Source organism: Trachypithecus francoisi, unplaced genomic scaffold (assembly GCF_009764315.1).
Source record: "Trachypithecus francoisi isolate TF-2019V2 unplaced genomic scaffold, Tfra_2.0 Lachesis_group2, whole genome shotgun sequence".
NCBI lineage: Eukaryota > Metazoa > Chordata > Mammalia > Primates > Cercopithecidae > Trachypithecus > Trachypithecus francoisi.
The window spans coordinates 71,013,318-71,037,388 of record NW_022681465.1 but is presented as its reverse complement, the minus strand read 5'-3'; positions in this window follow the sequence as shown (position 1 = coordinate 71,037,388).

Here is a 24,071-nt window from a genome sequence, read left to right as displayed (position 1 = left end):
TCCTTTTTCTTTTGGTTTCTCTTCTCGCTTCATTTCATTCATTGGATCCTCAATCGCTGATACTCTTTATTCCAGTTGATCGAGTCGGTTACTGAAGTTTGTGCATTTGTCACGTATTTCTCGTGTCATGGTTTTCATCTCTGTCATTTCGTTTATGATCTTCTCTGCATTAATTAGTCTAGCTGTCAATTCTTCCACTCTTTTTTCAAGATTTTTAGTTTCTTTGCGCTGGGTACGTAATTCCTCCTTTAGCTCTGAGAAGTTTGATGGACTGAAGCCTTCTCCTCTCATCTCGTCAAAGTCATTCTCTGACCAGCTTTGATCCGTTGCTGGCGATGGGCTGCGCTCCTTTGCAGGGGGAGATGCGCTCTTATTTTTTGAATTTCCAGCTTTTCTGCCCTGTTTCTTCCCCATCTTTGTGGTTTTATCTGTCTCTGGTCTTTGATGATGGTGACGTACTGATGGGGTTTTGGTATAGGTGTCCTTCCTGTTTGATAGTTTTCCATCTGACAGTCAGAAGGACTGTCTGTTGGTCTGTTGGAGATTGCTTGAGGTCCACTCCAGACCCTGTTTGCCTGGGTATCAGCAGCAGAGGTTGCCGAAGATAGAATATTGCTGAACAGCGAGTGTACCTGTCTGATTCTTCCTTTGGAAGTTTCCTCTCAGGGGTGACTCCACCCTGTGAGGTGTGGGGTGTCAGACTGCCCCTAGTGGGGGATGTCTCCCAGCTAGGCTACTCAGGGGTCAGGGACCCACCTGAGCAGGCAGTCTGTCCGTTGTCAGATCTCAATCTCCGCGTTGGGAGATCCACGGCTCTCCCCAAAGCTGTCAGACAGAGTCGTTCGCGTCTGCACCGGCCCCCGCTGCTTCCCCTATTGGACTTCAGCTGTGCGCTGTCCTCAGAGGTGGAGTCTACAGAGACAGGCAGGCTTCCTTGAGCTGCTGTGAGCTCCACCTAGTTCGAGCTTCCCAGCGGCTTTATTTACCTACTTAAGCCTCAGCAATGGCGGGCGCCCCTCCCCCAGCCTCGCTGCTGCCTTGCGGATAGATCGCAGCAGACTGCTGTGTTAGCAGTGAGGGAGGCTCCGTGGGCATGGGACCCTCCCGGCCAGGTGTGGGATATATTCTCCTGGTGTGCCTGTTTCCTTAAAGTGCAGTATTGGGGTGGGAGTTACCCGATTTTCCAGGTGTTGTGTGTCTCAGTTCCCCTGGCTAGGAAAACGGATTTCCTTCCCCCTTGCGCTTCCAGGGGAGGCGATGCCTCGCCCCGCTTCAGCTCTCGCTGGTCAGGCTGCAGCAGCTGTCCAGCACCGATTGTCCGGCACTCCCTAGTGAGATGACCCCAGTACCTCAGTTGAAAATGCAGAAATCACCGGTCTTCTGTGTCGCTCGCGCTGGGAGTTGGAGACTGGAGCTGTTCCTATTTGGCCATCTTGCTCCGCCCCCCCCTTTTTTTTTTTTTTTTTGAGACGGAGTCTCACTACGTGGCCCAGGCTGAAGTGCAGTGGGGCAATCTCAGCTCACCGCAACCTCTGCCTCCTTGGTTCAAGTGACTCTCCTGCCTCAGCCTCTTGCATAGCTGGGATTACAGGTGTGTGCCACCATACCAGGCTAATTTTTTGTATTTTTAGTAGAGATGGGGTGTCACCATGTTGGCCAGGCTGGTCTCGAGCTCCTGACCTCAGGTGATCTGCCCACTTTGGCCTCTCAAAGTGCTGGGATTACAAGTGTGAGCCACCATCCTAGCCGGCTGGTCCATTTTTAAAATTAGTTCCAGACATATTAATGCTTCTGCATGTATCTATCAAGAACAAGGACATTCTACATAATAACAATCCAATTATGACACTTAAATTTAACACAAATCCATTATTATTGTCTAATATACAGTCAATTTTCAAATTCTACCAATTGTCCCGGTAATATCCCATATATATGGTTCATTTTCGCCTATGATTCGGGATCCAATCACAGATCTTCTCTTGCATTTAGCTATCAAGTCTCTTTAGTCTTCTCTAATCTGGAACACTTGCTCATCATTTTTGTCTGTCATGACATTGATTTCATAGAAGAGTCTAGGCCAATTGTTTTCTAGGCTGTCCTTCAATTTCAATTAACATGTTTTTTTTTCTTATGGTTAGATTCACATTAAACATTTTTGGCAGGAGTACTATATAGATGATGTTGAGATTAGTTTTAACAGATATTAGTTTATCTTGATAATGTATTAATATAAATTTTTTCATTTCAGTAAACCACATGTACATTTCAAATATTTATTTTCTTTGCTTATAATGTAATTTTATACAAACTGTTAAATATGAGATGAAATGTTATACTGTACTAATTGTCATGAGTAAGACATTTTTTGATTAGTAGATTACATATTTTTATAGACAAATTTTAAAATTAAGAATGATGTAACCTAAAATGTGTGAATGTAATTGGTTTAAAATAGTTGTGTATTTACTGTTTACAGGGCTAATAAATGTATTATATTATTTTTGTCTAGGTGATAATGAAGTTCTAGTAATACGAACCCTTTTCAGTAAGTCTTAATAAGGTTTTGCCAGAAAGTGTAATAAAACTAACAAGGTGTTTTGTGATAATTGCCAATATTGTTAGTTGTTAAAACAGGAATTAGAGAAAATCTCCTGAAATAGGCCATTTGTTTACAATCTTTATTTATGATTTTTAAATGCATGCTTTAAAATAATAATGGCTGCTGTTTATTATGTGCCAGATCTTTCACAAGTATCTCCTGTAGTTAACACAACAACTTTAGGAGGCAGGAATAATTATTAACATTTATAAATCACAAACAAAGGAGCTTTTAACCATTTATTAAAACCTTCTGGCTTTATAAGTCTACAAAAATGCTATATTTTATTGCCATGTTTGATTCTGTAGTGTAGGGCCGGGCGCGGTAGCTCAAGCCTGTAATCCCAGCACTTTGGGAGGCCAAGACAGGCGGATCACGAGGTCAGGAGATCGAGACCATCCTGGCTAATATGGTGAAACCCCGTCTCTACTAAAAAATACAAAAAACTAGCCAGACGAGGTGGCGGGCGCCTGTAGTCCCAGCTACTCCGGAGGCTGAGCCAGGAGAATGGCCTAAACCCGGGAGGCGGAGCTTGCAGTGAGCTGAGATCCGGCCACTGCACTCCAGCCTGGGCGACAGAGCAAGTCTGTCTCAAAAAAAAAAAAAAAAAGAAAAAAAATGATTCTGTAGTATATTGTAAACTCCAGGTGAGTGTGTGTGTGTGCGCGGGCGCTTTTCTTACGAAAAAAGAGAATACACTTAAATTTACATCTTTGTAAAACTAGTTTGTGCTGTTTTCACCTGGCAGAGTCTTTTATGTTCTGGATAGAACTCTGAGGATAGTCTTTTTTTTTTTTTTTTTTTTCTTTTTTGAGACGGAGTCTCACTCTGTCGCCCAGGCTGGAGTGCAGTGGCCGGATCTCAGCTTACTGCAAGCTCCGCCTCCCGGGTTCATGCCATTCTCCTGCCTCAGCCTCCCGAGTAGCTGGGACTACAGGCGCCCGCCACCTCGTCCAGCTAGTTTTTTGTATTTTTTAGTAGAGACGGGGTTTCACCGTGTTAGCCAGGATGGTCTCGATCTCCTGACCTCGTGATCCGCCCGTCTCGGCCTCCCAAAGTGCTGGGATTACAGGCTTGAGCCACCGCGCCTGGCCGCATAGTCTTATTTTTCCTATTTATTATTTTATTTTTTAAATAAAAAGTATTAATTTGGTGTAATATAAAAAATTATACCAACAGCCAAGATGCCTATGTAAGGAAACTGCTTTTTATATTTTCTTCCTTAATTACTGTTATGTTTGCTTTGGCTAAATAGCTACTTTGGCAGATTATCATTTTTTTAATGTTACATTTTTCCGTGTAAAAAGTGATGTATATGTAAATTTAAAGAAGTGAAAACTTAATTTTAACTTCCCCTAAATTTTAAGTCCACTTCTGAAATGAACATTGTAATGATCAACTATATTTCTTTAGTTTAGCATATAAATATCTTCAAAATAACCAATGGTTAAATTAATAATGTTAAAGTAGACATTTAGAGTAGGAAATCCAAACAGTAAACTCTCTTATCATTAGTGCTTAGTTGTAAAAAGGCTCTCAGAAGGATGCCTTTATAATAGGAATAATTTTTAGTTCAAATCATTACCCAGTATCTGATTTTAATTTCTGCATGTTCCCAGGTCTAACTTTTCTGTGCCCGATGTGTTAGAGCATCCAGCCTTGTAGAATGAGAAAAAAAAAAAAAAAAAAAAAAAAAAGGTGGATTGTGTGAATAAGGTTTTCTTGAATATCGTCACTAGACAGGATTTCCCTAAATGTCTGGCTAAGCAGTCTGACAGATGTAGGTCTGAAGAGAAAAGGACTTCTGGACATACACACATGCTCAAGGGATCACAGAGGAAACCAGAGTCGAACATATAAGTGCTATGATTTGACTCACTTATTTAATGTGATGATTTAAAACTGTGATAAGAGGCAGGCAAAATGTAGTGTTAAATTCAAAGCAAAGTGTGGTGATCTGCCGTGTTTTCAACTTGTTGCTAATGTGGTGATCTGCCTTGTTTTCAAATTGTTGCTATCTGATGAAAACACTTTTCTACAAGCAAGATGAAGAGCAGATGGTGCTAATAAGGCCAATTAAGTGCTAAGCTTCTGGAAATGTTTTTGTGGAGTGACATCTTAAGACTGGTTTCTGCTAACACACATCTTAAGCCATGTGTTTGTTAAGTGCAATAGTGTTAATACTTATGGTCACTAGATTTTCATTTTCAAGAATACAGACTCAGACAAGACAAATAAAAATCCTTTGCCCTAATTCTAAAGACAATATGTAAAGTCCATGATAAGATTTGAACCCTTTGACTACTTGGTAAGGCTCAGTGTAGGTCACTGGTGTCCAGTAACTAGTGCATGAAGAAAATGTCTCTAATCTGCAGTGAAAAGGGAAATCTACCAGAAAAAAACAAAGGAATAGATTTTTGCGGTGCCTTTTCCCACTTAACTTTTACTTTTTTCCTGGTAGTTTGGAAGCTATTTCTTTATTGATTTTTATCTACATATTAGATTATATTTACATCACAGATAAACAAAATTGAATTAATCATAACACATTGTTAACATTTGTTCATGGATAATCTGTATTATATACTTTTGCTTTTATCTTATATTGAAAATTTATATTCACTTACTCCCCGACAAAAGTTATGATGAATACCCACTCAAGCCAAGAATTAAAAAGTACCAATAATTTATATCTACCTATAAATTCTTCCTTTATTTCATCTCTGATATGGTTTGGCTGTGTCCCCCCCTCAAATCTCATCTTGAATTGTACTCCTATAATTCCCATGTGTTGTGGGAGGGATCCAGTGGGAGATAATTGAATCATTGATGCGGTTTCCCCCATACTGTTTTGTGATAGTGAATAAGTCTCATGAGATCCGGTAATTTTATAAGAGTTTTCCCTTTTCGCTTGGCTTTTATTCTCGCTTGCCTGCCGCCACATGAGACGTGGCTTTCACCTTCTCCCATGATTGTGAGGTCTTCTCAGCCACGTAGAACTGTGAATCCATTAAACCTCTGTTTCTTATAAATTACCCAGTCTTGGGTACGTCTTTATCAGCAGCATGAAAACGAACTAATAGAATCTCCCTGCCTGCCTCTCCTCCACCAAACCCCCTAGGTAACCATTATCTTGAAGTCTATATTTATCATTCTTTACTTTTAAAAGGTATACAAATATATTTTACAATTATATTTAAAAACATTGAAAATAATTTTATCACAAACGTATGCATAATTAAATGTTACATGTTTTAGTTTTGCATTTTCTTGGACTTTATACAGAAAGAGACCTTTATAGAAAGGAAATCATATAAAAGGGGCAACATATTTTATAAAGAGGGCATTAAAAGGAACTTACTTTTTTCTGTTCAACATTATGTTACTAATATTAATACATGTTGTACAGGGAGCTGAGGTTCATTCATTTTCATTGCTATAAGAATAAACTATAACGTATTTACCCATGGACATCTGAGTTGTTTCTAGTGTTTTGCTATTACAGACATTGCTGCTATGAACATTCTAACACATATTTCTTGCAGCATAGATAGAATTTACCTGAAATATACTCAGGAGTAGAAGTGCTGCATTGTAAGATAAGCATGTTTAATTCTACAAGATTATACCAAATTGTTGTCTAGAGTGGTTCTACAGTTTCATAAAATACTGCCAGATTGTTTTTCAAGTGATCGTATTGAGTTACATTCCCACCAGCATTGAATAAGAGATCTCGCTGACTCACATATTCTCCTATACACTTAACTTTGTATTTTCTAGAACTATTTAATAAAATAAGAACTTTAGCACTCTAACCATCCACAATGTATCTTTTACATTGCCTTCACTGTAGTTTTCTATTTTTGTTTCTCAACATAAACAGATGGCATTAAATTTTTTGGTCAATAGTTAATTAGCTTTACCAGAAAATAATACCAACTTCTTTGCTTATCATTTCTCCTTGCATCCCCTCCTTTCTTCTTGATTGATGTTTCTTCTTTCTCAATGTGTCCTTTAATAGTTTTCTCAGTGGAGGTTTGCAGGTAGTAAATTATCTGTGTTGCATGTGTTGCAGTTATCTGTTGCTGCATAACAACCCGCTCAACACTTAGTGGCTTGAAACAACAACGTTTTGCTCACAAATCTGTAGCTTGGGCTTGGTGGGGAGGGTTTATCTCTGCTCCATATAGTGTTAGCTAGGGCAGCTTAACTGAGTGATGAGGGAACTGAGTCCAGAATGGTTTACTTATGTGGCTGGCCAGTCGATACTAGCAGTCAGCTGGGAGCTCAGATGGGGCTTAAGTCTGGGGGCCTGGATTCTACTTCATATTGGTCTCTCCATGGCCAACTCACAGCATGATGTCTGTATTTCAAGGGCAAACATCTCAAGAGAGAATTAGGTGGCAAATGATTGCCTTTTATGACGTGTTCTCAGAAGTCACATAGCACTACTTCTACTGCACTCTTCTAACCAAGGAAGAGTCACAAAGGCCCACCCAGTTTTAAGGGGAGGGACCATAGATTCCCCCTATTAATGGGGTTGAAAACAGTTATAGGGCAAGAAACTTTATTGCAGCTATTAAAAATGCAATATAAGGATTCATGCTTTTTATTTATTTATTTTAATTCTGGGAAATTCTCAGTTACTCTCTCTAGTCTGTATTTCTAGAGCTTCTATTAATGTGTAAAGGAAATTCTCAATCCATCCACTCATGTATCTTAATTTCTCTTATATTTTCATCCCTTTATTTACCTGTGCTGTGTTCTGAGTCGATTCTCCAATATTTTTCCATTTAAAAGAAAATACAGTGGGTATGTTTTTTTTAACTTCTGGAATATCTGATTGGTTCTTTTTAAATTATCCATCTATTTAATTTGACTTCTTTCTATTTTTGTTTCATTTTTTCTTTTATTGGTGCTATTCCTTCCATTATCACTTTGAAGATATCAAACACTGTGCTATTATTTCAGTTTCTTTGGAAGTGAATTATTCAATTCGTTGAGTTTTGGTTGTTCTTTCACAGTAACAGTTTTCCTTGCAGTTTTGATTTTTTTTTCATCATTACAGGTTTATCTTCATTGGGAATCTTATTTTCCCTCTCTTGCTGAGTTAATCTTTCTCTAACAGTTTTGGCATTGACACCACCTCTCACCTATCCTAGGTTTTCTAGTTTAGAGCATGGTTTTGTGTTGGTAAACCAGGGCTGTCTTTCCTCAGAAATAACAAAAATCTACCTCTGAGCAGGCCTTGGCCTGGTCCCTAAATTTTTGGCTCCAGCTGTTATAACTTCTGACTGTAGTTCTGAAGTGTTATGTTTCATAAAGTATGTCTGGCTAACATCCTCAGAAATAAGTAGGGCACTTTTAATTCTCATTTGCTTATACCATTTGAATTCCCTGAAGTTACTGCTTGTTTCTAATGCTAGAACCCAGTAGCCCCAAAGCTTCAGAACCTGCTTATTTCCATTCCAGTTTGAAGATTTTACATAATGTTTCATTTCTTTAACCTTTGCTTAAACTAGAGATAGGGTATTATTACCACTTGAAGATATCTCATCAGCTTCTGTAGTGAGTTTTTTGTTAAATGAAATTATATGCATTTAAGTTTAAAGGATTGTCATTTATTCTGGGATACATATCCTTTATATTACTTTTGTGTTAAAACATCTTTCAAAGATAATGGTAGTCATATTTCTTAACATTTTTCTCTTGCCAATTAAGAAGTTGACAATATTGTGATTGACCCAAAAGTAGTTCTGAAATTTTACCAGTCTGTAATATCCAAAATTTGGAAACCACTGATGGAGCAATCACAGTTTCTTTGGAGCAAAGGTATGTTGTGCGGCTATCATTCATTTATGAAAGCACTTTAATACTGCCCATAAATTGTACATAGTCCGGTTCAAGATGCTGAGAATGATACAATAAAACAGACATGTTCCTTGTCCTTCTGGAAATGAAAGTCCACTTGTATGCTTTCCATTTGCTGCATACCCCAGAGTATATCCACATGCTCTGGTACTGAAGATCAAGTACCATGTCTAAATCCTACCCTAAATGTCATATTGAATAATGTGCTGTGGCTGTATTTACTTCATCACACTTTTTCTTCCTTATCATTATAAAACTACAAAGCACCATAAAACAGAGTTATAATGAAGACTAAGAATTTGTCCCTGCCCTCAAGTAACTCATAATCCAATGAACTCTTCTCCAGCTCAGACCCCACTCGGTAATGCAAAAGCTCAGCACTTGGATCCATCTTCCTCTGGAGTTTGGCAAGTTTCTCTTCTTCTAAGAGTATAATGCTTATTCTAAGCTGTTTATAAAAATACTTCTTCCCAATATAGTATTCTACGAGAGATAATTTTAGTGCCTCTATGGTGTTTTAGCATGCCTTATAGATTGGAAATACTACAAACCTGCTCTAATGAAAGGATAATAGGATTTCAATAAGTAGAAGAACAGTGGGAGCATTTCAGGAAGGGGGAATCACATAAGTAAAAGTATAGATAAAAAATATCTTAAGAGTATACTAGTATTTATAATTAATCATTATTTTTCATCTAAAAAGGTTTTGCGGGCAAATATTAAGAACATTAGGTTCAGTCAGAAAGCTAGTTATTAATTTTAGTCTATTACTACAACTTTATCATATTGAGCTATACTTCCAAAGTTTTCGTTAGATATATTAGTTTGCTAGGGCTATTGTAACAGAGTACTACAAACTGGTGGCTTAAACAACATAAATTTATTGTCTCACAGTTCCAGAGGTTAGAAGTTCAAAATCAAGGCGCTAGCAAGGTTTAGGGTTAGGTTCCTTCTGAGGACTGTGAAGGAAAGATCTCTTGCAGGCCTTTTTTCTTGGCTTGTAGATGGCCCTCTTCATGTACAGTCCTGTGTTACATAACAACATTTGGGTCAGTGATGGACCAACCACATATATGACAGTGGCTCCATAACATTATCATACCATATTTTTTACTGTACTTTTTCTATGTTTAGGTATACAAATACATAGTATTGCCTACAATATTCAGTATAGTAATATGCTGTTCAGGTTTGTAGCCTAGTAGCAACAGACTGTACCATATAGCCTAGATGTGTAGTAGGCTATACTCTCAGATTTGTGCAAATATACTCTATTATGTTTGCACGATGATGAAATTGCCTAACGACACATTTTTTAGAAAGTGTCCCTGTTGTTAAGTGACACGTGACTGTATATGTGGCATTCTCCCCATATGTATGTGTGCATTTCCAAATTTCCTTTTTTAACGAAGACATCAGTCACATTGGATTAGGGCCCGCCCTAATGGCTTCATCACCTCTGCAAAGACCTATCTCCAAATAAGGTCATTCTGATGTACTAGGACTTCAATATACAAATTCTAGGGAGACACAATTCAATGCACAACAATAGAGAATTTCCTTTTTTGCTTACTAGTATCAAGGTTAACAGTGAGCCACTTGGAAATGTTCAAAGAGTACTTGGCTCAAATCCTTTCCCAGAAAGGAAAGTTAGGGAAGGTGGGGAAAGGAGTAATTGGAAAAAAGAAGTTAAATGGTGAACATCTATATTTTTTGCCTGCCCAGAATGTTTTTCTCCTTTTTTGGTAATATCACCTTGATTGTGCTCAGATGTGTTAGTTTGCTAGAGCTGTTGTAAATCACCTTGATTTTGTCATATTGAATGATGTGCTGTGGCTGTATTTCCTTCATCATACCTTTTCTTCCTTATAGCATAAAACTACAAAGCTTGTGCTCCATGTGGTTTAAGTAGGGTCTGAAACAGAATATTCCAGGCTCCTATGCTGAGTTATTAGAGCAGAGATTACTACATGACCTTAGATGAGCCAGTGTTAACATCTGGAAACATTATATGGGACTTTTGTTGGAGCTCTTGAGAGAGTTGTATGCTGTGTCTCCTGGACTTGCTGGTGGTTAACTCTACCGCCTCTTGAAGAGAGCCTAGGTCAACATGGGGTCAAGTACAACTGAGGGATGGAGAGAGGCAGAATTATAATAACTTCATTTTGAGTTCTTACATTCATGCCTACAATTCACCCTTTGAACTTCCAACTTACATGAGCTGATAGATTTCCTTTTGGGGTTAGGTCAGGCTCCTGTTATTTGTAACGAAATGATCGTTCAGATTTTGAAGAAAGATAATAGGAAATAGGCAGTTACAGAAGTGAGATAATTTGTTACATGCTTCAAGTGAGTGCACAAATAAAAAGAGGGTTCTAAGTCTTCCTAAGATGAACTAATACATTGTCTCTCTTCATTTTCTCTTTCACTGATTGCTTAAGAACCTTGCTTTTGGCCAGGCATGGTGGCTCATGCCTGTAATCCCAGCACTCTGGGAGGCCGAGGTGGGTGGATCACCTGAGGTTGGGAGTTTAAGACCAGCCTGACCAACATGGAGAAACCTCCTCTCTACTAAAAATACAAAATTAGCCGAGCAAGATGGTGCATGCCTGTAATCCCAGCTACTCGGGAGGCAGAGGCAGGAGAATCACTTAAACCTGGGAGGCGGAGGTTGTGGTGAGCCGAGGATCACGCCATTGCACTCCAGACTGGGCAACAAGAGTGAGACTCAATCTAAAAAAACAAAACAAAACAAAAAAGCCCCAAAAACCTTGCTTTAAAATCTTTTCTGATTAGAAAGGTTTGTATTTTGTTACTCTCTAAGTGTGCTTTCATGTACAGTTGGCCCACTGTTTTCTTGAGTTCTGCATCCGTGAATTCAACCAACCAGGGATTGAAATTACTTGAAGAAAAAAATGGATGGTTGTGTCTGTTCTGCATGTGTACAAATTTTTTTTTCTCGTCTTTATTTCCTAAATAATGCAATATAATACTATTTACATAGCATTTACGTTGTCTTATGTATAAGTAATCTAGAGGTGATTTAAAATATACAGGAGGATGTGCACAGGTTCTGTGCGAATTATATAAGATCCTTGAATGTCTGTGAATTTTGGTGTCCACAATGGGTTCTGAAACCAATCCCCAATGGATAATGAGGAATAGCTCTACTTATCCCTTCTTCCTTTCTCAAAGTAATCAAATGAGAAGAAAAGCATTCGTATTGTCTGTAAGTGACTGGGACTAAGCATCATTGATGAGCATTAACTCATGTGTAGCTATTAAATATTTTATTATTAAAACATATTTCTAATAAAGTTATTATTTTATTATTGGTAGTCCCTGTGCATATGTGCTCAGAAATTTCTTATTTACTGGTGAAAGTGTACTAATGTGTGGGTATTTATCAACTTATGTACAGGATATAGTTAAAAAATTTGTATAAAAGATTAGTTGATAATTAATGATCTATAAAATGGTTACATACTGAAGGTAGCAAACAAAAATCTTTTTGACCTATAAGGCAGCTAAACATCTATGGAGAAAGGCAGTATAATGTGTGTGGATAAGAACTTGACTCCTGGGCCCAGACTGTCGGGGTTTAAATCCCAGCTCTGACACTTATAAGTTTGTCTTTGTGCAAGTTACTTGACTTCTTCATATATGAATAATACAATGATATCTGGAAAATCTCCAACATTTGCAAATGAAATAACAAACTTCTAAATAGTCCATAGCTTAATGTTAGGGCTGATGGAGGCTTTGGCCATTTGGAGTATCAGATAAAGGAAGTAGCATTTATATGTGTGGGACATTGTAAAGTCGTGCTTTAAATGTATATAAATCTTTGTATGTATAATAAATTTAAACAAAAAAACTTGTTTTACATATTTATATTTTAAAAGTTCATATTTTTGATGCTATTGTAGATTGCATTTTTATTTGAATTTCTAATAGCTTATTAAAACGATATTATGAAATTATATTTCTTTATATTTACTTTCAGGTAAAAACTGTTATCTAAGGATGGTTTTCCCAGGAGAAAGTGCATTGGAAGAAATTACCTCTGCAATTTCTCAACGTATGTAAAATTTAACTACAAAAATCTATGTCATTCACAGATTAGAGAAGTTTAAAGACAATCTAATCTTGATTTTACAGATGAGGCAAACTAGACTCACAGCCAAGTTGCACCAAAGCTGAAACCAGGACCTAAATACCCAGACTCCTATACCCACTCCAACTACACAAACTTTGTATTATATAAATAATTTGGCCTTAAGGAGTCTTTCAAAGGGATCTGTTCATCAAGAGGCTATAACAATCCTAATTGCACATGCATATAACAGAGCTTGAAAATACATGAAGCAAAAAGTAACAGAACTGAAAAGAGAAATAGATGAATTCATAATTATAGTCAGTGATTTCCACACTCTTTCAATAATCGACAGAACAGGTAGTTATAAAACAAGTAAGGACATAGAAGATTTGACCCATCCTGACCTAACTGACATATATAATATAGAAAACAGAAAACAATAGGGAAAAAATCAGTAAAACCAAAAATTAAATCTATGAGAAGATCAATAAAACCATAAATATTTAGACTCATAAGGAAAAAAAGAAAAAAATGAATTATTAGGAATAAAAGAGGAGACGTTACTACAGACATTAATAGAATAATAATGGACTATTATGAAGAGCTTTACACAAATAAATTTGATAATCAAGATAAAGTGGACACATTTTAAAAAATATATGAATATCAAATGTCACTCAAGAAGAAATAGATCACCTGAACAATCATATATTGATGATTAAATTTATAGATAAAGATCTGTCTACAGAGAAGATTCCAGGTACAGATGGCTTCATTAGTTAATTTTATCAAACATTTTTAAAAAATATCAATTCACATATATTCTTCCAGAAAGGAAGAGGAAAAACAATTTAAAATTTATTTTATAAGGCCAGTATTATACTGATATCGCAGCTAAAAAAAATGTTGCAAGAAAAAAAAAACTGCAGACCAGTATCCCTCAGGAACACAGGCATAAAAATTCTTGACAAAATGTTAGTAAATTATAAATAAAAAGATTTGTATATTATAACCAAGTGAAATTTATCCCAGGAATAAAAGGTCAGGTTAGCATTTGAAAAAAATCAATCAATGTAACTTACCATAGTAACAAATCAAAAAAGAAAATCATATGATTATCTCAATAGAGGCAAAAAACCATTTGATAAAATTCAACATCCAATTATGGTAAAACAAAACAAAGTAAAAGTCTCATAAAACTAAGAATAGAAGAAAACTTTCTCACCTTGATAAAGGGCATCTACAAAAAACCCTACGGCTAACATCATACTTTATGAAAAAGTGAATGCATTCCCTCTAAACTAGAAACAAAGCTAGAACGTCTATGCTCATTACTTGTATTTAACATTGTTCTGAATGATTTTGTCAGTGCAATAAGGCAAGAAAAGAAATAAAAGGCATACAATTTGAAGAGGAAAACTCAAAACTCCTTATTCGCAGATGACATGATTTTCTATGAAGAAAATCCTAAGTAATCTCAAGAAAGCAACTAGAACTAATAAATGAATTTGGCAGGGTTGGGAATACAAAGCCAATGTTAAAAAAAACCTATTATATTTCTTTATACCTTAACAAACTATTAGAAATTCAAATAAAAATGCCATTTACAATAGCATCAAAAACTATGAAAATTTAAAATATAAAAATATAAAAATTAGGCTGGGCGCGGTGGCTCAAGCCTGTAATCCCAGCACTTTGGGAGGCCGAGACGGGCGGATCACGAGGTCAGGAGATCGAGACCATCCTGGCTAACACTGTGAAACCCCATCTCTACTAAAAAATACAAAAAACTAGCCGGGCGAGGTGGCGGGCGCCTGTAGTCCCAGCTACTCGTGAGGCTGAGGCAGGAGAATGGCTTAAACCCGGGAGGCGGAGCTTGCAGTGAGCTGAGATCCGGCCACTGCACTCCAGCCTGGGCGACAGAGCGAGACTCCGTCTCAAAAACAACAACAACAACAACAACAACAACAAAAATATATATATATTCAATTTTTATATTTAATAGTAAAAAGATGTGCAAGTCTTATAGACTGAAAACTACAAAATATTGCTGAGAAGCCAAGTGCAGTGCCACATACCTATAATCCTAGCACTTTGCAGGGCTGAGGTGGGAGGATTATTTGAGCCCAGGAACTCAAGACCAGCCTGGGTCACTTGAGAGCCATCTCTACAAAAAATTAAAAATCAGCCAGGTGTGGTGGCACATGCCTGTAGTCCCAGCTACTCCGGAGGCTGAGGTGGGAAGATAGCTTGAGCTCAGAACATCAAGGCTGCAGTGAGTCGTGGACACACCAAACTCATGCAATTCCAATCAAAATATCAATAGACTTTTTTTGGTAGAAATTGCTGGGCTGATTCTACAATTTACATGGAAATATGCAGGCTCTAGAATAGCCAAAACAACTTTGAAAAAGAACAAAATTGGTGACCTTACAAAACTGGATGTCAAGAATGATTACAAAGTGCAAATTATCAAGTCAGTATGCGATTGATATAACGGTAGACACATACATCAGTTGAATGAAATAGAGAATTTGGAAATTGACTCAGATATACATGATCAATTGATTTTGACAAAGTTGCTAAGGCAATGCAATGGGGAAAGGACAATCTTTTCATTAATAACGATAAAACAAACGGACAGCATTATAAAGCAAAAAAAAAAAAAAAAGAATCTTACCTCTTACCTCACACATACAAAAATTTACTTTAGATGGATTACAGTCTTAAATCCAAGAGCTAAAACTATAAAACTTCTAGAAGAAATATTATATGAAATCTTAGAAACATTAGATTTGGCAAATATTTCTTTAAAAGGACACAAAATAACAAATGTAAAAGAAAAAATCTAACATGTTGGACTTTATCAAAATTAGTAAGTTTCCCTATTTAAAAGACACTGTAATGAAAATGAAAATTCAAGCCACAAACTGGAAGAAAATATTTGCAAAACGTATATCTGACAAAGAACTTTTATTTAGTATATATGAACTCTTACATCTTAATAAGACTAACAATCCAATAAAAAATGGGCAAAAAAACTTGAAGAGATTTCACCAAAGAAAATATATTGATAACAAATAAGCACAGGGAAAGATGCTCAACATCATTGGTAACTGGGAAATGCAAATTAACATGACAATGAAATACACCCACTAGAATATACCCACTTTAATTCAAAAGACTGACTTAGTCTGTATTCTGTTGCTATAACTGAATACTTGAGACTGGGCAATTTACACAGAAAATGAATTTATTTCTTACACTTCTGGAGGCTGAGAAGTTCAAGGTTAAGGAGGCATGTTTGGTGAGGTCCTTCTTGCTGGTAGGGACTCTGGGGAGTCCCAGGGTGAGGCGGTATAGGGCATTGCATGGCAAGGGGACTGAGCATCTTAGCTTAGGTCTCTCTTTCTCCTCTTATGAAGCCACTAATGTCCCATTCTCATGACCTCATCTAATCCTAATTACTCCCTAACAGTCCCACCTCTCAAATAGCATAGTCAGACTTTCCACCCTCTTAATACTTTTACAATGAGGATTAAGTTTCAACATGAGCTTCAGAGGGGACAAACATTTAAACCATAGAACTGGTCATACCAACTGTTAGCAAGGAGGTGGAACAACACAAACTCTGATGTACTGATGGTGGGAATGTAACATGTATAACCACTTTGGAAACTTGCTAGTTTCTCGGTGTATTCATACGTCGAAACATATCAAATGACACACTTCAATAGGTTCTCTTTGTTATATGTCAACGATACCTCAATAAAGCTGTAAAATGTATTTTTGAAAGATTATTTTGCTGGTATCTATAGTCTCTAACTCCTAAAAAGCTTGAAAAACAAAAGTGTTACCTTTGCATTCCCCTCCTCCATCTTTTACTAAAACAACAGTAACAACAACAACCCCCAAATTTGAATAAAACAGATAAGAAGACAAAAACCCAATTTATTCTATTTCAAAAATTTATTTTATAAATCATGTCTGCTTAGGCCAATATTATTTTAGATGCAACAAATTAAGTTATTAGGCATTGTTATTTTGTACTTAACCATGCTATGAAATCACTTAAATCTTGTACTATTAAAATTTTTAGCTTTTTATGACGTATTAGAATATTTAGACAGGCCCTTCTAGACTATAATCTAGTACCAGGAACACTCTTTGCAGACACGTTAGCTGCTAGTGGTTCGTTAGTCAAAAAAGTGGTTAAAGGGGGGAAAAAATACAAATTACATGTTTTAAAATTAAAGCTTGTATTTTATGCATTCATTCCCCAAATGTTCAGTGGAGTCTATTTCTTTCCTTTGAGTTTTAGCCCCTGATCAGAGTTTTACACTTTGTTTTAATAAGGCACAATCTCATTTGCATTATCTTCAATTTCATGGTTTCCATTTTATGAACGTGGAGATAGAATATAAAACATTGCAGAGCAGTCTGAATGCAGACTCTTTCTGGATTTTTGCTGTTAATTTTTTTTTTGTTTTGTTTTACAATTGCTTCACCTCCATGTAATTTGCGAATATTTTTAAGCAACTCACTTTTTGAGCATTTTGAAGCATTTGACTTAGTTTCCATCAAATTAAAGCTTAACATTTCTGCATTCATATTTCTTATTTTATGTAATATTTAAGTAAATTCTGCAGTTGTAAGAACTACTATAACTGGCATCAACAGACCTGGGCATAAACAATTGACTCTTGGTTAGTTTAAAACTCAAATACAGGAGAGGAAGCTCCCAGGTCTATCCCGGAGCATTCAGAGTCTTGTGATTAAACTATTGTTTATAGAACTCATTTGAAACACATTAATTTTATACTCTATGTATTTTATATAAAAAGTAAAGTAAAAAAGGTAGTATAATCACAAAAAACAAAGGATGGCAGTAATTCTGAAGTAAAATTGCACAGAATAATAAGACAAAGCAGCATGCAAAAAAGTGATTTATTTGACTTAAAATTGTGTAAGAAATAAGTATTACTTTGGTGAAATATTAAGTACATGAACATATTAAAATAATGTATACAATCCCAAGGGAAATAATCATCAATATTGCAGACCTTATAGTACTAGTTCTAAATTAATACAGAAACAATAATTTTCATGCATTGCAAAAACAATCATAGCTTCACTGTATTTCAGTTAAGTAATCACAAAGATATGCTTTTTATATTATTTATCAATTCTTCCAGTTTATCCAACTGTAGATCCTCTGCACCAAATTATGAGTGCATTTGGATATTTTCTACTATTATAGATTATATGGCTGTTTTATCTTTGAAATGTCTGTGAAATTATAGAAAAGAAAAATAATATCTTGCAACAACAGTTAATTTATAATTTTTATCGATCACTGAGGATATTCCCAGGAAATATAATGATGCAGTTAGACTAACAGCTTACAGTATTGCATATGAATGCAGACGGGAATTAACCACTCACGGACATTTCTTGGTAGACTGCTTATCCCCATAAATGTGCAAAACTGGTAAAATGTGTATTTATCTGGCATTACAATTTCCATAGCTAGATTATTGAGCAATAAAATCCACACTGACTCTGTGAATATGGTTATCACTCTGAGACTTTGTTGCACAGTTACTAATTCTAATAGTATGGAGTGTGTTCACATAAAGAAATAAAGCAAGGTAAGTGAAATCCTTTTACACATATACTAACTGGTATTCTAGGAGCTGCCCCATAAATGCTACTCAAAAATAGAAGGGAAGGCTGGGTGTGGTGGCTCACGCCTGTAATCCCAGCACTTTGGGAGGCCCAGACGGGTGGATCATGATGTCAGGAGTCTGAGACCAGTCTGGCCAACATAGTGAAACCCTGTCTCTATTTAAAAAAAAAATTACAAAAATTAGCCGGGTGTGGTGACATGCACCTGTAGTCCCAGCTACTCGGGAGGCTGAGGCAGGAGAATTTCTTGAACCCGCAAGGCAGAGGTTGCAGTAAGCAGAGACCACGCCATTGCACTCCAGCCTGGGTGACAGAGTGAGACTGTCTCAAAAAAAAAAAAAAAAAAAAAAGAAGAAAAGAAAAGAAAAAAAAAAAAGGAAGGAAAACTTCAGCAAATTGTCTTTATATATTTTTTAATTTTCTACCTATCTGTGTCCTTAATACCAAGTAGATAAAGCATTAGTACAGTGGAATTTTTATACTCTAGATGCATTACTTTTAAAAAATACTTTATACCTTTTTTATTGTGGTAGAGTATATATAACAGAAGTCACCACTGTAACCATTTTTAAGTGTAAAATTCAGTGGCATTCAGTGCCTTTACAATGTTGTGCAATCATCACTGTCCATTTCCAAAGCTTTTTCATCATCCCAAACAGAAACTCTGTATTCATTAAAACAGTAACTTCCCATTCCCTCCTGTCTCCAGTCTCTAGTAACCTTTATTATACTGTCTTTATAAATTTGCTTATTTTAGGTTCTTCATATGAGTTGGGGGGTTGCCTGAACCTGTAAAAGGTCACTTAACCATCTGGTAAGCTGGATGCTTTTGGGTAAAGAGGTATGTGATGAAATCACTATGTCTTGTGGTCCTGTGCCCACTGACTTACTACTTTTGCCATAAAATGAGACCCTCATTAGAGGTAATGTTATGTCAGTTGCTATGCTGATAGACATTCTATAAGCCTCTGAAACTGTTCCCCAACCCCTTGACCAAGATAGTGAATCACAAAGAATACCACAGCCCAGAGAAAATGGTAGCCCCATCAATACTTAAAGAATTCAGTGGTCGAGATCCCCATCATATCTGTGCTCAATACACCTGTTTAGTCACTGCAAAAACCTTTTAGATCAAAAGCATTTCAGGCCACCACTACAATCATAATGAACCAATACAATCATAATGCAGTAGCCTTAGCTACTGCATAACCCAGTACTTCACTTTTCACAAGCACCTCATATCAATCTCCCACAATTGAGAGCTCAGGAATTGCAGAGGAGTTTTACTGCATTTTGTGAGTGATCCAGTCCCCAAATCTCATCCCAAGGGCCTGTTTTCTAGGGCCACTACTGATACCAATTGTCTTAGTTTAGCATCTCAGATCATGTTTCCTAGGAAACAGGCTCTGAGGTGGCTATTTACATGCAGGAGGTTTATGGGGGAGTCTTCTCAAGTAAAACACCTGTATGGGAGTGAGGAAAGCAAGACTGAGCAGAGGGAGAAGTTGAACTGTGATGTAGTTGCCATTTATTGGGCTTGGTGCATCCCATGTGTGTTAGTCCATTTGCGTTGCTATTAAGAAACATCTAGGACTGGGTAATTTATAATGATGAGGTTTATTTGGCTCATGGTTCTGCAGGCTGTACATGAACCATGGTGCTAACACCTGCTTCTGGTAAGGGCCTCAGGAAGCTCGCAGTCATTCCAGAAGGCAAAGGGGAGCCAGCGTGTCACATGATGAGAGAGGGAGCAAGAGAGATGCCAGGCTCTTTTAAATAACCAGCTCTTGCATGAACTCACTGAGTGAGAACTCACTCTTTACTACGAGGACAGCACCAAGCCATTCATGAGGAATCCACCTACATAACCGAAACACCTGCTACCAGACTCGACCTCCAACATTGGGGATCACATTTCAACATAAGATTTGGAGAGGACAAAATATCCAAACCATATCACCATGGAACTATCTGGAGTTGAGCTTGTTCTTCAGAGAGATCTTAAACAGAGACACGGTAGTTGGGATCCTTTACCCCTAAACCTACCAGTCACTGGGTTAGACCATGGGGAGAGTGAAGCAGCTCCCTTTGGCTAGGGTAGTGCTCTGAAAGGAACTTAGCAGGCAACATTCCCAGTGGCCAAGGGAATGAGTACCGTGGGCTTGAAGCAGGGATCTGGTTGGTGCACCATGCATTTACTACATTTAGATTCCTCTGAAAATAGAGTTGAGACAAATGCTTTCTGCAGATACTTTATTTAAGCAGTCATTGCAGGGAACAAGACAGGGAAGTGAAAAAGGATGAAAGAAACTTAGTGCAAAGTTTCAGTGTGTTGCTGCTTTGGGAAACTAATGCTCAATTCTGTGAGATCTTCTGAAGAGTCTTAGGAATATATATCATAGAAGTTTCCAGCTGGGGAGAGAAGCATTTATTGATTGGCTTCCATTGGTCAAGGGGGCTACATGGGCATTAGACATCCCTGTGCTTCCAGGTCTCTGATTTGTGAGTGTTGAGAATGCCAAGAAAAGGTGCTGTCAAATTACATCTGCATGAAGCTTGTAGACACCCGCATGGAATAGGTTGCCTAAGAGCAGAGTGGATTTGAAAGTGTCCACCAAAGGTATCTAGTGCTCCTGAAAATATCTGACAGGATTTAAAATGTAAACTCTTTATGATCCACATATTCACTTACAGGAATTTATTTGGTGGAAATTTGTGCATATAGGTGCAAATATCTATGTGAATTAAATAGGCTATGGGACCAATTGCCTAGGTTTAAGGCCAGGCTCTGCTGCTATAAGTAAGATACCTGTAAATTATGTCACCTGTCACATAGAGTTGCCAACAGTATTAGACTTAAAATATACCACATGATCTGAATAGTGCCTTGCACACATTATGGTCTCAATATATTTCAGTGTTACTTTTACAAGAATATTTATTACAGCTACTGTTTATAATAACAAAAGACTAGAAATAGCCTACATATCCATCAATCAAATAGAATGTAAATAAATTATAGTGTGACCACATGGAGGAAATTATCATATGCATCATATCTTGCAAAGTGAATTAAGCAAAGCAAGTGGAGAAACTATGTATAGTATGCTCCCATTTATGCAAAATGCACATATGAGTTTATTTGTGATAGAGATTATTGGTGCTTACTGATATCCAGCTCTCCCCTCCCACCTGGCACACAGAAGATGACTCTACAGTTAAGTGGACCATGTGATTAAGCCCTGTGCAACTTTCCAGCTCTTTCTTCACCCAAAGCCATATGTTGAGATGACAGCCTCACAAAGTGATGCAGCTTAAGCATGTAATTTGATGCAGAAACAAACCTTCATTGTATTCAGCCACTGAGATTTTGGGTTAAATTTGCTGCTAAGTATAACCTAGCCTATCTTGACTAATATAATATTCTTCCGGGAAGATGATACAGAAAAATTAAAATACCAGTTGCTGCAGAGAGGAGAACCAGAGACTATCAGGGGTTGGAGGGAGACTGAGGCTGACCTCTACATCCTTTCATGTTACTTGAATTTTTAAACTACAACTTTTTTAAAAAATTAAATACAATTTGGGTCTGACAGGAACCATCAGTTTTCCTTAAAACATAAGAAAAGCTGCAACCCGGCCGAGCGCGGTGGCTCAAGCCTGTAATCCCAGCACTTTGGGAGGCCGAGACGGGCGGATCACGAGGTCAGGAGATCGAGACCATCCTGGCTAACACTGTGAAACCCCGTCTCTACTAAAAAAATACAAAAAACTAGCCGGGCGAGGTGGCGGGCGCCTGTAGTCCCAGCTACTCGGGAGGCTGAGGCAGGAGAATGGCGTGAACCCGGGAGGCGGAGCTTGCAGTGAGCTGAGATCCGGCCACTGCACTCCAGCCCGGGCGACAGAGTGAGACTCCGTCTAAAAAAAAAAAAAAAAAAAAGAAAAGCTGCAACCCTCATCTCCTTAAAAACAAAAACAAAAGCTAAAACATCCTTTCCCCACCTGAAAAAGACTAAACCTCAGAAATCATTCAGCCTGGTCCTGTTATTTCCTCCAAGAATGTTCACTAACTTAAATAGAGATGCAGAAAAACAACATTTTAGGAAAGGAAGAAAGTTAAGCTGGTGAGGGGTGGGGTGTGATATGTAATAGTGGATGGGGAGAAAGTGACAGGAGTGTTGCACTGGAGGTCTCAAAGCAGTTGAAGAGTTTTTGCAGTGGTGCCCGTGGAAGTAATCTGGAAAAATAACTGCTGGTGATCAGGGAATGGGATACTTGAAAAAAAGAACTACCAGTTACGACAGGGTCCAGAAGTGGGCAGCTGAGTTAGGGTAAAAGTAAAAGACAGTCTCATTCTGATATTTTAATACAAGTACTATGAAATTTGATTTTGTTTTATATCTCATTGTGCTAATAACATTGAGTGATTGCAATAACATTGAGTATATTGCAATAACATTGAGTGACTGCAATATATGTGCCATATTTCCTAATATAGACAGTCATGACAAAATAAATCTTTATCATTTCACCTGAAAGAGCTTTTGCAAAGGAATTTCTGATTTTTCTACAAATTTCATCTGCAAAGGATGGTATGACATATTGCCAATCAATAGTGACCTAGCCAGATATTTGCAAGGCAGCTATGACAAAAGAGGATGGCAGTTTCACAATAAGGATGAATAATGTGGAAGACAAAAGATAACCTTGACAGATAACTCAGTTAAGAGGGAAATTCCAAAGTATTTAAAGATTCTGATTCATACCAATAGGCCATTCTATGGGATTGTATCTAAAATAATAAAAAACATTTATATGGATGATTTCCTTGAGCCACAGACAATTTTCTTGATGACTGGGGAACTATGGCATTTTGGAAAATAGATGAAGGGTTTTATTAACAAGAAGTAATACAACCATTCTCAATAACACTAGGAAATGTTTGATTAATCAATCAAAGCAGTCATTTGGCACCTACTATATGCCTTGACAATGGAATGGATGCTGTTTTGGGAGCTACGTGATATTTGTAAAACCAAATATCATGTTTTATTTTGTTTTGAGATGGAGTCTTGCTCTGTCGCCCAGGCTGGAGTCAAGTGGTGCAATCTTGGCTCACTGTAATCTCCACCTCCCAGGTTCAAGTGATTCTCCTGCCTCAGCCTCCCTAGTGGCTGGGACTACAGATGTGTGCCACCATGCCCAGCTAATTTTTGTATTTTTAGTACAGATTGGGTTTCACCATATTGGCCAGGCTGGTCTCAAACTCTTGACTTCAAGTGATCGGCCCGCCTCGGCCTCCCAAAGCGCTGGGATTACAGGCATGAGCTACTGGGCCCGGCCGAGGAGCTACATGATATTTGATCTTAAGGTACTTTTGGTTCATTTGGCCAGGTGTGAAATGATAAAATATTCTCCAAAAGAATGATGAAAATAAGATGATAAGTGATAAATTGTAAGGTAAAGAATAAAAGTAGTATAGAAATTCAGAGAAAGGTGAGCCCAGGAAAGTTGAAATATATGGTAGAGGCTCAATGGAAGTCACTGTCAGCTGGGTTTTGAATTAGAAGACCTGGAATAAAATCTGGTGCTACCATCTACAGCCTTTGTGACCTTGAATAAGTTTATTTAAATTGCTTCATTTCCTAATTTGTAAAGTAAGAATGATAATAGCTTCCTTGCAGTGTTGTGAAGAGCATGCCAGTCCTTGTCCTATTTGTGATGCCAGATGCATTTCTTGCATTTTCTATGTCCCAGTGGTATGGGGGGGTGAGCAGCTGCATTTCCCAGGAGTTATGGACTGAATTGTGT